At 38.6% G+C, this 16,042-nt stretch overlaps 1 long non-coding RNA gene across 1 annotated transcript in view; it reads right to left on the reverse strand.

Moving 5' to 3' along the window:
* Nucleotides 1-16,042, reverse strand: part of LOC144616877 (uncharacterized) — a 35,958-nt gene that overhangs the window by 17,023 nt on the left and 2,893 nt on the right. The window contains exon 2 of the long non-coding RNA XR_013556673.1: nucleotides 9,633-9,737. This is a non-coding gene — a long non-coding RNA (uncharacterized LOC144616877). The remainder of the gene's footprint in view (nucleotides 1-9,632; nucleotides 9,738-16,042) is intronic.

The raw sequence follows: 16,042 nt of genomic DNA on the forward strand, positions 1-16,042 counted from the left end.
TGTGGCTTAAGCTAAAAAATATATATTTAAATGATTATTATTTAAAAATTTATTTGTATCTCAAGTGGACTCAGCTAAATGATCATTCATTCATTCACAATGATAGGTGCTATGGGAAGATAACACAATGTATTAGATATGGTCCTTGGCTTAATGCAGCTTTTTATTAACTGGGTAAGTCATTCATTGATTCAGAAAATATTTATTGAGCACCTACTATATGCCTGCCACTGGGCTGGGAACTGGGGATGAATGGGGAATGGGAAATACTACCCACCCTCAAGACGTTTCCTATGGGTGAGGCAGACATGGACATAAACAAGAAAGTGTGATTCATGTTATCAAAGAGGAAAGTATAAGGTACTGTGCTTATTGATAGCAAATACACAAAATTTAAAGCCAGACTCATTTGTGGGATCTTTAAGATAAAAAAAACCCCCAAAAACTGCAGACTGGAGGGCCCTCCCAGTTTTCAAAGCATCTGTGATTTTTCTGGTATTGTTTATAGAACAGAGCCTGAGAAAATCTTTTCTGCTAACAAGCCAGAATTTGGTTTATAATTAGACAAGAGGGCTCAACAACCAGGGGTGATGGAACATTGCCGAGAATCTTGGAGAGGACCAAAGGGAAGCAGTTTAAAATTAATTTAAATTTTGAGGTTTTAAAAATGTCCACTTATTTTCCATGGAAACCAACCTCAACCTACCTCAGAGACTGGGTATTTATGGGTAGAATTATTTGTTGTGTATTTACCTGCTTTAATCACAAGTAGTGACTAATAAACACTATGTGCCATGCAGTGCTAGATGCTTTATATACATTATCCTATTTAGTTTTTAGAAACATCTTGTGTGGGAATGCTTAGTCCCATTTTATGAAACAGAGGCTCAGAAAATGTATTTTGTCTCAGTTTACACTGTGAGTGGGGCAGAACTAAGATTTGAACCCAGAGACTATAAGATCCTAAGCCCTGTGCTCTCAGTCACAGCTACTACAGTGTATCCCAGATTCTATCATTTTTACAGTAAAACCATTTTAGCTGTCAATCATTTACATTTTATACCCTCTCTCCTACTCCCAAAAACACATGTAATAAAATACATTATAATAAACATATAATAGAAAAGCAATTACAATAAAGATAAAAAGGAAATCAAAAGCCTTTGAGGCAGGGACAAGATAATCACACTAAAGTAATCATTTTCCATAAATGTTTGTTGAGTGAACAAATGAGTGAATTAAAGTAAAATCAGACATTTTAAGCTTAGAAGTTCCTAGAAGCTAGAGCAAAAAGGGAACCATGATGAGTTATATATCTAATGTAAGAAAACATGGAAGCTTGGCAAAACAAGTTATTGTGTGGTCTTTAATAATAGAGGTAAGGTAAATGATGATATCTTCAACTGCAGTATTTTAGAAGAAACAGAAGTGATGTATATATAACAGTTATTTTTCTAATAGATGATCTAATATCATCTCTAAAAGAGATGATAAATCCTTATGAAGCATTTCTATGAAGAGTTAAGCTAATATGCTCTAGGTAGGCCTCTTTCTGTTATTCTAATATGATGAGTCTGGTTTTTCAGTTGCAGGAAAATCCCTCTGCCCAGAGAAGACATCCCTGTACAGGGAAAGAGTGTGGCACTAGAATGTTGTGGGTCTTGTGGCTACCTTCTAGCTCTTGGCTTAAGCAAGTCCCTTAGCCTGCTTCAGCATCCTCAGCTGTAAAGAAGGTAACAGGATCTACTTTAAAAAGTTTTTTAAGTACTAGGGTAATTATATGTAAAATGGCAGGTCAGGACATAATGAGTATGATGATGATTGTCTAGTTTTCTTTGATTCTTATTTGCAGTCAGGGAGGTCTAAGTTTGTTTCAGTTGCTTTTGTTTTTACACATTTTTTTCATGGTGTTTGTTTATATAAAGTAGATTTGGAGTTTACTAGATAATATGCTTCATGAAGATAGGAAATGTATCAGTTTTGTGCTCTGTTGTATGCCCAATGACTGGCTCAGACCAAGGGCTCAATAAATATGTATTGAATGAATGATTGAATGAATAAATGAATGAATGAATTAGGGTGAAGTGGGGAGTGCTTGTGCCCATAACTGTACTCATCCTCATTACACCATGCATCAAGTTTTCTGATTTGGAAATCTTTCTAATATCACATTGCCCCTGAGGATGAGGGGTCCAGTCTTCCAATACCCTCATTGGTCTGAATGATAATTCACATGTTCCCCTTTCTACTATTGCTGAAGATCTGTTTGATTTGATTTTCATAACTACCTTCTCCATCTTATTTCATTTTACCTTTTCGGAGGAAGAAGAGGAACTCCAGCTCCGATTATAACTTTAGATTTCATATGTGATTGTTATAGACACATTCTGCTCATTTTATCTTGTAGATAGTAGCTTTGCTTTTTCAATATAGTACGTTTAGCAATTGAGCCCAGGGAAGCCCACATTTGTGGATAGATGCTTTAATATTACGCTATAAGAATAACACTTTAATAAACTATCCACTAATGAAAAAGCCCGTGATTGGTTGTATTAACCAATGACTATAGATTCACAGAGAAGATATTACCAAAGTGATTTATAGAGACTGATGCTTAGCACTGAATTTTAAAAATCAATTAAGAAAAAATGTTAATAAACCAAGTATTTAATATTCATAAGATATGGAATCATAAAATCAGAAAGGATGGAAGAAACTTCCAAGGAGATCTTTTAGGAGAAAAAAAATGAAAGGAGGTGGCATCGACAAAATGAAACCTAGTAATTAAAATCCAGTGAGTAATGATCTACTTTCTTTATAAAATGATACCGGGCCTCATTCTGATGACAATCTGATTCTCTTTGATAAGTATAGTAGCAGGGAGGGACAATATTTTGAAAATGGGCTTTGTTAAAAGAACAAAGCTTTCACTCTTTTCAGCCTCATCTGTGATATCTGATCCCCAAATCTGATACAGACACATTCCCTTCCTCTGCCTACCAATAGGAAAGGGGGGGATGGGCTGAGAGCATCTTATGTCTGAAACAGTTTTTCATTTTCTAGTGAGATGTGTCTCCCTAAAGTGTCACCTTGCCGTATATCCTTTTGATATAACAGATGATGATGTATTATTGTATTGGGAGTATGAGTTCATTTCTGAAATGTAAAACCCAAGAGATGGGTATAGGTATTCAGCTCATCTTTTGCCTATTGCTCAAGTCTTGCTTGTAAGACACCAACCTGACAACTTATGCCCAGGGTATAAAGTCTAATTGGCTGAGCTGGACCAGGGGAGAAAATTGCCTGACATTGGTAGAAGTGTTCTCAAAGGCCATAGGCTCCATGGTCCAGGAAGAAAGATTTCAGCCACATCTGCAGAGGTGTCACTAAGATGTCAGGTCCAGGAGTGAGCAAGTTTAAATTGCTGGCGAGAAACTCAAGTGTGTGAAAAATAATCCTATTTTCCATTCTTCCAAGCTGTCACGATAATCAGTCTTGGTCATTATTGGGGTTCTACTCTAGTGTTGTGTCAAGCTCTTATACATAGTACAACTTCATCAATTATGGGACACCATCCACAGTGTTCACCACGGGGCTACCCATTGTCCCAGACTGCAGGGGCCTTCTCTGCAGCTCACTGGTTTCTGCACCACACGCAGGGTGCCTGAATCTTTGGCAAGGCTTGGAACCCCTGGGCCTCAAGCCCAGACTTTCTAGAAACCCCTTGGAGTCATTTCTTGGAAGTCCCCTCACTACACATGGCAGAGTGAGAGTTATTACTAATCTTCTACTTTACAATCTTGAGAATATCTTTCCTCTAAAACACTAAGTGTTAAATAAACCCAAGAGTTGAATAGTCAATTAGAGTATTAGCAATGCAGGGGCTTGGGTGCACACACACACACACACACACACACACTTTTAGAAGAATTGATATTACAAAAAAATCATTTTATTGATCAAAAGAAATCTAAATGTAATTGGATTTCTTTTTTTTAATGTTTATTTTTGAGACACAGAGAGAGACAGAGCATGAGCTGGGGAGGGGCAGAGAGAGGGAGACACAGAATCTGAAACGGGATCCAGGCTCTGAGCTGTCAGCACAGAGCCCCGCACAGGACTTGAACTCCCGAACTGTGAGATCATGACCTGAGCCAAAGTCATATGCTTTACCAACTGAGCCACCCAGGCACCCTTAACTGGATTTCTTTTTATTGATGTTATGGGTTAATATTTTTTCTATTTTGATTTATGTTTGGAGGATGGTAATGTTGGCACCATATTCCTCTCAGTCAGGATCTCTAAAATTCTAAATCTTGCCCACAAGTCACTTCTCTTCTCTCTCTCCTCTCAGGTTACCATTAAAATATTTTTGAAGAGGTCTTTCAGGGGTTTTCTACTTTTTCCCCAGTTGGATATATGGGACCATGGGGGTGGGTAGGCAAAGAAAAGGAAATGCACAAGATCTATCTACTTGCATAGAGTGGTGGCTTTTCTGGAGGGACTGGAGAATAGAGGGACAACACACATATATCCCATTAATATCCTGCTTCACAGCTCTTGATAAGAAGTTATAAACATGACAGAAACAAAATTTGAAAACTGTTTGTATTTAGTTTTTTGGGGTTCAAAGCAAGGAATCATAACTACCGGGTAAAAGGGGACGTGTTTATGGGTGAAATGCCCATTCTTTCTTTCTGACAATTTATTTCAAATGGCACTGATAGTTCTTTCATTTGTCGTAGTTGAAGGAAGAGCTTTTTCCAGTAATTTTTTCAACACCCAAGATGGATTTTTTTAAAGTTTATTCATTTATTTTGGGGAGGGGGAAGGCAGAGAGAGGGAGAGACAGAATCCCAAGCAGGATCTACTCTGTCAGTGCAGAGCCCGACATGGGGCTTGAACCCACAAACTGGGAGATCATTATCTGAGCTGAGATCAAGAGTCAGACACTTAACTGACCGAGCCACCCAGGTGCCCCAGCATGGATTCTTCAAGAAACAAAATATTTAGTTATTTTTTGTATTTTTGCCTCTTGGAACAGATTTTTTCCCTCTAAAATATATTCTGTCCTACCCTGCCTTTTACATGAAAGAAGAGGACACAATTTACCTCTCTCTGCAGCTCCCCAACACTCACTCTCTTCTGGGTTTTCATATTAAACAGAGTCCTCTCATATTTTGGGGAAAACTTTGGTCTCTTGCTTGTGGCCACCTCTCACCTTGTTCTAGATTCTTTTCTGGTTTGCTGATGAGCATTTGTTATCAGAGAGGAAACCAAGCACCTTGACTTGGGAGGATACCTACCAAATAACAGCAAATGGGCTCTGGGCCAGGACCCAAGCCTGCAGAGCCTTCGTGGCAGCCATTTTAATGACATTATCAACTTTAATTGAGGAGGGTCTATTAAATAAAAGTGAAGTCCAGTGTATTTGATGTTCTAAATTAAAGTTCATAAGACACCAAGATATAGATACTTTAATCTTCTTTTTATAGTTGTTCTAGTAGATCCCAGAACAGTTCAGAAACTTGCCCAATGCTCTTAGACTTGACACAAGTTTTTCAAACTATGGGTCACAATCCATTGGCAGGTCATGAAATCAATCTAGTGGGTCAAGATCAGTGTTTTAAAAATTAGAATAAAATAAAATAGAAAATATCAGAATAGATGACACATAGAAGCCTAAGCATTTTTGTTTATGAACTTTTATTTCAGTCACACATATATGAATGTGTGTGTGTGTGTGTGTGTGTGCATTTGTGGTCTGCATTGAGGTATGAAATTTATTTACTATTTGGGTCCCAATTCAAAATATTTGAACAACTGTGGTCTGCACTTCCCCAGAGAGTGAGGTTGTTTAAATGTGACTTCTGGGAATATGGTTGACATCAGAACTCTTTACAACCAAAGCAGATGAGATGAATGGTCTACTATTTATTCCAGAAAAGTTAGAATTTCCTTATAAAGCTGTGGACATAAAACCATTGAAGCACTGGGATATTTGCTTGAATTCAAAAGACCACCAGGGACCATCCCAAGTGACCATCTAAATCACTGAAGAGTTTCATGGTTAGTAGACACTGTCTATTTTACCCTGAAGGACAATAGCTGCTATCGTTCAGTGTTTACTGTATATTAGGCCTTGTTCTAAATGCTTTACACACAGGCTCTCTTTTAACCTTTTTAACAACTTTATGAGGTTGGTGTTGCTGCCCACAGCTTAAGATGAAGACACTGGATACACAAACGATGACTGAGTCAGGTGCAGCTTGGCTTCTACACCATTAGGTCTAATTTAGAGGGAAGGATAGTGATACCATATCTTCTCTCGGAGTCTGTTCCCTCAGTGTTTAACAACTTAATTTTTTTCTGATGAAAGATTTTCTCTGAATCTAATTTAGATTGCTCATGCTACAGTTGAAACCCTTTTCCTCTTTGTCTCCTTTGTGGTGACAGAGAACAGCTGGTCACCCTCCCAATGACAATGATGTGTCGTCAAGAAGGGGACAGTAATTGTCCTCCTTCAGAACCAACAATATCAGCTCCTTGGACCATTTTTCCTCAGCCCTATTTTCCACCAACCCTTCAATTACTTCTTTGTTTCTTGTCCAGTCCTTTGAGAATGGCTCCACAGCTTAACTCCTTACCAGCCCTGGATGTGAGACAAGACAAAGTTTGGGCACTTCTAGTTTATGTTCCCCTGAACTTCCCTAGAATGGGCAACAAAAGGCTGATTTCTAATCTGCATTCAACCTCAGGGGCTCCTCCCAGACCCTTCACACCCAGATCTTGGCTTCCTATGCATGTACTCACATCCAGAGAGGACACACAGTCTTCACTGAGTGCTAAAGTTCATCACAGGCCCCTTACCTGCCCCACAGCAGGCTGCCCTCCCCCACTCCCCGAATATCCTCACAACTTTCCCTTCTTTAAAGGCTCAGCTCTGCCTGATGACCAGAAGGGTGTAATCTCACTCACCTCTGACCACCTGGGCACCTTTCCTATTTCTCTCTAAGCCCTTTTGACTTTCTGACTCAGAATCTTTGTGTACATATCATTCATTTAAAACACTAATTTGCAGTTTAATTTTTAAAACAGGCAGTATGTGCATATAGTATACAATCCAAAAGGTGCAAAAAGTACACACAGCAAACATTTTTCCTAATACCTTGTCCCCCAGAAGCAGGCAACCAGTGTTACCAGTTTCTTATATATCATTTCAGACACATCCTACGTATCCAATTTGTGATTTTATGTGTGTGCATATGTGTGTGTGTGTATACACACATATATGTATACATACATATATATGTCTATGTATCTAAATACATATACACACATGTGTGTATCCACAAATTGGATAAGTACTACACACATTTTTCTGTACTTTCTTTACAATGAGTAGTTTAGCTTGAATGCTATATCAATTATGAGTTCATAAAGCACTTCCCTGGGGCACCTGGGTGGCTCAGTTGGTTAAGTGATCAACTTTGGCTTGGATCATAAACTCACAGTTTGTGAGTTCAAGCCCTGCATCAGTGTCTCTGCCTTTAGTGCAGAGCCCTTTTGGGAAACTGTCCTCCTCTCTCTCTCTGCCCCTCCCCAGCTCACACACACTCTCTCAAAAATAAATAAACATTACAAAAAAAAGAGCTTCCCCATTCTTCTCTGTGGCTGTATAAGTTTCTATTCCATGGGTATACCCTAATTAATGTCACCTGTCTCTACTGAAACACATTTTGTTTTAAGAGCATAGGCTTTGGAATCAGACTACCCTGACAGAGTTCTGGTTCATCGCTGATTAGTATATGATGTTGGCTATATGTTAACCTACTTAACTTCTCTGTGCCTCCTTTTCTCATCTATAAAATGGGAATTATAACAGTACCTCCATCCTAGGCCTGTTGTGAGGACTAAATATGAGAATCAATGTAAAGTGCTTTGAACAGTGAGTGGCACATAGTAAGCTCTCAATAAATGTTAGCTTTTGATTAGGTTGTTTCCCAAATTTTGCTATTGCATTCTATGCTTCAGGGAACAGCCTTGGACATAGGAGTGCTATCCAAATATATAACAACCCTTACAGCACAAGCACCAATCAATCAGAATGAGGCTGGCCACAGTGCTGAAGCATGGTCCTGGAGGCCCCTGCAGTATCAGGTGTTACTTCTTTTTTTTTTTTTTTTAATGTAAATTTTAGTTAGCCAACATACTGTGCAATGTTGATTGGAGGAGTGGAATTCAATTCAGTGATTCATCATTTACATACAACAGCCAGTGGTCATCACCAAGTGCCCTCCTTAATAGCCATCACCCATCTAGCCCATCCTGTACCCACCTCCTCCATCCACCCTCAGTTTGTTCTTTTGAAATGCCTGGTTGCAGCAAGGTCTGGGGTTTGGGGAAGGGGCTGGATGGGCAGGGCAGGAGTAGGCGGCTGGGTGGGCTCAGGACAGCTATGTTTCCCAACAAAGAAGAATTTTAATATTTTAATCATCAGTACAGTACATCTGGAGCATACTAGGTGAATTTAGCACTGTGTTCAAGTATCACTTCACACATCTGAGTGAGTATCTTTTAGGATAGACTCCGGGAAGGGGAATTACTGGGTAAAAGGTTATATACACTTGCAATCTGTTCTACTTGGAGATTGTACCAATATACATCCCCACCAGCAATATGTGAAAGTACTTGTTTCTTCATCCTCACTGGCATGATATGTTAGCAAACTTCTTTTTATCTTTGCCCATCTGATGGGTGAAAAATGATATCTCAGTATAGCTTGAATTTCTCTTATTATGATTGAATATGAATGTCTTTTATGTGTTATCAGCCATTTATATATCCTTTGTTGTCTTTTACTATGGTTCTTATTATGATTGAGTTTAAATGTCTTTTTTATATGTTGGAAAAAAAGAGAGGGAAGCAAACCATAAGAGACTCTTAACAATAGAGAACAAACTGAGAGTTGCTAGAGGGAGGTGTGGGGGTGGGGGCGGGGGGATGAGCTAAATGGGCAATGAGGATTAAGGAGGGACTTGTGATGAGCACTGGATGTTATACGTAAGTGATGAATCATTCAATTCTACTCCTGAAACAATACTACACTATAGGTTAACTAACTAGAATTTTAAAATTTGAAGAAAAAAAGTCTTTTCATATGTTTAACAGTCATTTGTGCAATCTCTTATATGTATCATCTTTGCATGTACTTTACCCATTTTTCTTTTGTGTTGTTGACCTTTTTCTTATTGATTTGTAAAAGCTCTTCATATATAATGTGCCACTCATTCTTTTAGTTAACTGTAGAGATTTTATGAGCACCTGTAATAGGCTTGGTGCTGTGTGAGGACTAGAGATCGAGAAACTAAAAAAACACCACCACAGGACTTGCCTTCAAGGAGCTTACAAACTAGTAAAGGAGACAGATGAGGAAATAAACAATTGCAATAATGAATAAAAAGTGCATGGAGGGGGGTGAACATGGAGTGCTTTGAGGGTATAGAAAATAGATAACATTTTCACATGGACCATGCTGATTAGGGAATTCTGCAAAGGTTGAACAAAGTCTTTATTAAACCAGATGTTTAATAAATGATTGTTCTATGTGTAAAGACAGACATTTTAAGTACCTTGTGTGCCTCTTCTGTTTCAGTATCATGATTTTGTAAGGAGACCAGCATTATGATTTTCACCATATCTGATGCTGTTCTATTGTCATGGTCTATATTTGGTCCCTGGAAAAACAAAATGAATAGTGTAAATACAATGTCACCACCATTATAAAGTTCTGAAAATATGCCTTCTTGATGATAAGTAGCTTTCTCCCTATTGAAGAAAGATAGCTTACCATTGAGCTATCAGTTGAATTTCCCAAACAGATGGGGGCCTTTTCAAATATAAAATGGACCATGCCCTCAAATGTTTTCTTTATTCTACCTATTAATCATTTTTTAGCAGCTTCTGGGTTTAAAATGCAGGTTGGACATAATATAGTACTCAGGCCCAACACTGACCTTCATCTTTCTATTATATCTTTTATTGAGAACCTGCTGTGAATGTTTCACATCCAATTAACCCGTAGAGTGGCACATGGCATTAAATGGGTCATCCTATTTTAAGACTATTTTTTGTAAGAGTTGAATGCGGTTTGGACAATCCACTCCAGCTGGGGCTGGAACAATTGAACACAAGCCTTGGGCAGAACAAAAGTTCTAAACAGCATCCCTTATGTGTTGTTTGTAGTGCACCGCAGACTTTTGCAAGTCATAAACCCTCTAAGCAGCTTGTACTTTATCCACTGGGGTTGAGAGCCACTGCGTCATCTCCCAGCAGTGCCAGAGGAAAGAACTCCATGTTCCTATCAGGAAGACTTCATGTTGTCTGACTTAATAGACTGGACCAGCTATGTAATCTGTGGGGCTCTGTGGAAAATGAAAATATGAGACCCTTTGTCAAAAAATTATTAAGAATTTTCAAAACAATGACAATAAAGCATTCAACTTAAGCACAAGGCCTTCTAAGTGAGGGACCCTGTATGACTGCATAGATCGCATGCTCATGAACAGCCATGCAATTAACAGCTCCTGTTAATGGGCCACTGAAAGCTGTAATGGATCAGCACAGCACAGATCCCTGGGACCGCAGATGTGGAAGGGCCCTTGGCTGTCATCTGGTTGAATATCCTCATTTTGTAGGTGAGAAAGCTGGGGCTTAGAGAGATAAGGTGAGTTGCCCCCCAAACACTGGTGGAATAAGCAGAGGCAGATCTGTAACTATAAAATTTTTTTAATGTTTATTTATGTTTGAGAGACAGAGAGAGAGAAAGAGAGAAATCATGAGCAAGGGAGGGGCAGAGAGAGGTGGAGACACAGAATCTGAATCTGAGCTGTCAGCACAGAGCCTGATGTGGGGCTCCAACTCACGAGCTGTGAGATCATGACCTGAGCCAAAGTTGGATGCTTAACCAACTGAGCCACCCAGGCGCCCCTGGATCTAAAACTATAGACATAATGTGACAGAAATATGTGGAGAAGATACAGGTACAGATTACTTGTCCCACCCTGAAATTTATAATTTCACCTACTATAAAACCATGACTTATGTTACACTTTTTTAAGTAGCTAATTTTGTGTACCTCTGAGAGTTCTATCACATTTCCATTAATAACGTAGATTTCTCCCCATTGAAGAAAGATAGCTTTCCTACCAGGGAATATAAATGGAATGTGTGTCCTTTCTCTATTCCCTTTGCTTCCTTCCCCACCAAATTATGCCCTGAATCTATACCCCATCAGCCTGGATTCTATGATCTTTTGACTAACCAGTGCTTAGTTAGATCTACGCTGTGATCTTACAACTGTTTTATATTGAAATCTAGGCCTCATCAACATGTACATGTGTAAGTGAAACAAAAGCTCCAGTAATTGGTACATACTTTTCTACTTGCAATGGTGATATTTGCTATACTATTTTAAACAAATGCTCTATTTCATTGAAAACAAATAAATGCTGGTCATGACCCATTAACTTGATTTTATGAACCACTAATGGGTCATGTCACACAGTTCAAAAGACACTGCTGCAATGTCCATGTTGCTTCTGTACTGGGAGGGGTAAGTGAGGATGGGAGGCATCACATAGGACATTTCCTCTGGAAAAGAGAAGAACCAACAAGGCCCCCATTTGCTGGCAAAGGGCAAGAAATAGACACATTTAGACCCTATTGGGAGACTATAAATTGGCCCAATCTTTCTGGAATCAGTTTGCTAAGTTTACTGTAGAATCTTAAGGATTTTAAGGATTTAGAATCTAAGGATTTAGGTACAAAGGGTGATCATTGCAATATTATTTATAATGGAGGAAAATTGGAAACAAGTGAAAGTTTCAATAGTAGGCAATTGGTCAATTGAGGGCTATATATATATATATGAACTGAATATTATGTTGTCATTAAATTATGTTATATGTAAAAGAAAAGATTTAGTGATATTAAAATATTTATGATACAGTAAAGGAGGAAAGCAGATTCAGAACAGTATATACCATATGATATCATTTTTATGAGATGAGAAGTTGTGATATATCTATTTGCATTAAAAGTTAAGAAGGAAATAGATCAGTATGGATAGTATATTCTATGATTCTATAGGTTGTAAGAATATAAGTGAATTTTATTTTCTTCTTTATGATTATACGTATTTTCTATTTTTCTACAATTACCATTGCTACTTATGAATTAAAAACAATAACAACAGCAATAAAGGACTCCTCCAAAAAAGGGGGGGCAAGGAAGATACATAAAGCAAAGTGCATTGGATCTAGGATGAATGGAGAAACTAACCTGAGACTTCCTAAGTACAATATAGTAATGTTCTTTCTCATGGATTACATCTTAAAACAGGTTATGAATATTTTACTTTTAAAAGGTTCTGATTATTAAGATTGGTTGTCTGGGTTCAGATAAATGTTCAGCTATGTTCTTCACCATCTATAAGAGGGCTATCTCCGCAATGTAGACCCCATGACTTTAGGGAGTCACTTAAAAAAGGTGATGGCAGAGAGATGGGTCAGACTCTTGTATGGTTTCCAGTTTCTAGAAGATTTCACATCTGATGGTGCCTGGCAGTTGCTTCCCTTTGCTGTTTTTATACCATGCATTTTCATACGATATTTCATGTTGATTTTCACAATAATCCTATGTTGTGGACATCGTTTTCCATTATTATATTATTTTGGAGGGAGAAAACTAAGATCGAGAGATTGACTTGCACAAGGTCATATGACAAAACCAGAGTCAGGACTCAAACCTACGTCCCTGACCTTTAGATTAGCCCATGCTTTTGCCACTGCCCCTACCATGTTGTCCTAGGTCTTAGAAATTTTCTCTGGTTTGAGAGCATAGCTTCTTGAGGGTTGTGGTGCCTAACCAGAGAAAAGAAGTTATTTAAGGCTGTAGTATAAGGATTGTTGCACACACACTTCTGCTAAGACCAGTTCAGTGTTGGGACAGACATTCACACTCACATCCAGGAGTGAGCCAGTGGGGAAAGAGGCCAACTCGACTATCCATGCTCTCTTTCCTTCTCTCCTTTTGTGCTTTTCAGTGTCCCCCCTGTGGTCACTGCCCTGTGAAGCTAAGTGCCCTGTCTCTGTTCTCTGACTGTGGTGTCACACACACCTCCTGTCCCTAGGTTAGGTTGCACCCTTGCTACAATATTCACAGTGTACCTGTTCTGCTTCCCATTTGCTTCAGGATCTTTTATCATCCTTGATCTGTGAGAAACTCATTCATTAGGGTAGATGGGGGGAATTTTCAATTAAAAAAAGGAGGAATCCTCTAGCAGATAAAGAAGCCAAAGCATTAATCAAAAAATATTAATTTCTATGAATAGAGATCTTTTTGTGACAGAATGGTTTTTCTGCTGCATACCTAATACTATACCAGAATTGATCACTAGCAATATGTTAATGACTTCCCTCATCTGTATTCTATTCAGCAATTAATTAAAATATCCCAGTTCTGATAAGCATTTCATAAATATTTTGATCTCACTTTGCCTGGCTTAGTAGTAGAATAAAGTATAGGAGAAACTAGATCAGCTTTGAAGAAAACAAAGCTGTTTAAAGCCCACCTTTGTTGCTTTTGACAAGTCACTGAATCTCTAAGCCTTGGTTTCCTCATTTGTAAAATGGAGGTAATACTTCCTAGCTTCTAACTAATAAGGACTGAATGTAAGAAGCCCTCATGCCCCCAGTGATGTGCTGAGTTGGCTTGTCCCAGCTCATAAGAGACAACTGGTAAATTTTCAGGAGCTTTTTGAGTTGGTTGTTAAATATAGCCATTATTAAAAATTAAATAAACTTACAATTAAATACATTTTAAAAACAGAGGTAATAAATACTCAAAACTCATCACATGCTAGTTATTTTACTATATTTTACAATTATCTCTGCCCTTGTTAATTCCATCTGTTGTATCTGTAATGTAGAAATACTAAATAATGATGTGCCACTGTACATTTCTTTCCAACCTTGGGTTGAGTAACATCTTGTTGATAGTGTGGCTACAGTGAGAATATTTACACCACAGAAATGAGCAAAATCTATAAATCAGGACTTGATTCATTGCTTTGTTGATTGTTTGGCCCACGGATATTTTTGTACAGCTTGCAAACTAAGAAGTTTCATATTTTTTAAAAATCTGACAGAGATCATATGTGGCTGCAAAACCTAAAATATTTACTTTTTGGCCCTTTAGAGAAAATTTTGCTGAGTATAAAATGTTAATAGTAAAGATTAAACTTAAAAGCACCTCATGCTTGTAGCTTTACATTGTGAGGAGCACACACCCAAAAATGAAGAAATGTCTTCCGATGTCTGAAAACGATTATTTGATTCATCAAAGAAGCTGCTTGCATCGCTGATTGATTAAGTGATGCAACATATATGTTGGAGCTGAAAGAGGGTACAGTTTAATGAATATAATTTGTGTGACGGTAACAGTTCAACAGTACATCGCACACGTGATTTCATGACAGCAAATATACTAGGGAAAGCATCAGTGGACTAGAATGCAGTTCCATTTATTAAATCATGGTTGAAAACCAGTTACCAATACAAGAGAATTCAGCAAGCTAACTAAAAGCATTCTGTGAGAGTCAATTGGCTACATGGAATTTACAATACACAAAATTTTATGTTTTATTATTATTTGTGAAACATGTTACACATCTGTTATATCTAAAAAGGCGAAACATGAGGATGTGTCTTTAAATGTACTCACCTCCCTGAGAGCTGACTGTTAAACATTCCCGGGCATACTACTGCCCCTACCCCTATCTCTTCATGCGTCCTCCATACTCTGTTGAAAAACACTGGCCTTCTTTTACTTCATGGGATTCTCCAAGCTACCTCCTGGCTCAGAGCTTTGCTGCTGCCTTACCCTTGCCTGAAATTTTCTTCTCAATACCTTTCACTCTCAAGACACCTGAGCTCCTTCAGTTCTAGTCCAGCTGGGCAGATGTGATAGTATGAAATGCTAGGGAAAACAATAATCGCTAATGCTTAGATAGCATTTCTAGGTATCAGATTCTCTAGATGTACTAGCATGTAGCACATATGAATTGATTTCATCTTTATAATAACCCCCGTGAAGTGGGTAGTAATTATATGTCCATTTTACAGATGAGGAGATCTAGGGATGTTAAATAAAATCCTAAGGTCTAAGGTCACACAGCTCATACGTGCCAGAGCTGAGATTCGGACACAAGTGATAGGTTCCAGAGTGTGTGTCCTCCACCATCACCTTCCACTGCTACTGGGGAGAATGAAATCATAGCATAGGCTCTTGCCATCCACGAAGAACTGGTTTGGGAGTCATGCAGGAGTCCTTCGGGCAGCCCAGAGCTGCAGAGCAGGGTGAGTGTCCCCACAGACTCTCCAAATGGGAGGGGGTAATTTATAGGGCTAAGTTTCTCTTCTTCCTTGTGATGAGGGGTGTGTCCGGGGGCATGGTTCAGTATATAGGGAGTCCACAGGCATAAGGAGTGTGAACCTGTAGGACTAACACATGCTATTTAACAAGAGGAGTAAAATCTACCATTCCTAACAGATTTTAATGTAGACCTTCTACTAACTTTACTGGGAACACTGGTGCTTGCGCGCACACACACACACACACACACACACACCCATGTGTGTGCACAGGTGTGCTACTCTGGAAAATTGTTCTTTTCTCAGCTCACTCATTGATTTAGCTAACAAATAGTTATGCAACCATTTTGCCATGAGAGGTACTATGCTAAGACCAGATACAAACACAAGTTGGCTACCGTCCTTGTCCTTTAGAAATTTTGTTCTTGTAAAAGAGATAAGTAGGTAACATTAATAGACAAGGTTGGAAGAATTAAGGGACATTGAGGGAACTACAAATAAAGAGTGAGGAGGGTTTGGTGGGCAGCATAGAGACAGATGAAGAATGGGGTTGGCTTCAGGGAGAACACAGCAATTATGGTGGGCCTGGCAGACATGAAGATATGAAA

This window comes from Panthera onca, chromosome B4, assembly GCF_046562875.1.
Source record: "Panthera onca isolate mPanOnc1 chromosome B4, mPanOnc1 haplotype 2, whole genome shotgun sequence".
NCBI lineage: Eukaryota > Metazoa > Chordata > Mammalia > Carnivora > Felidae > Panthera > Panthera onca.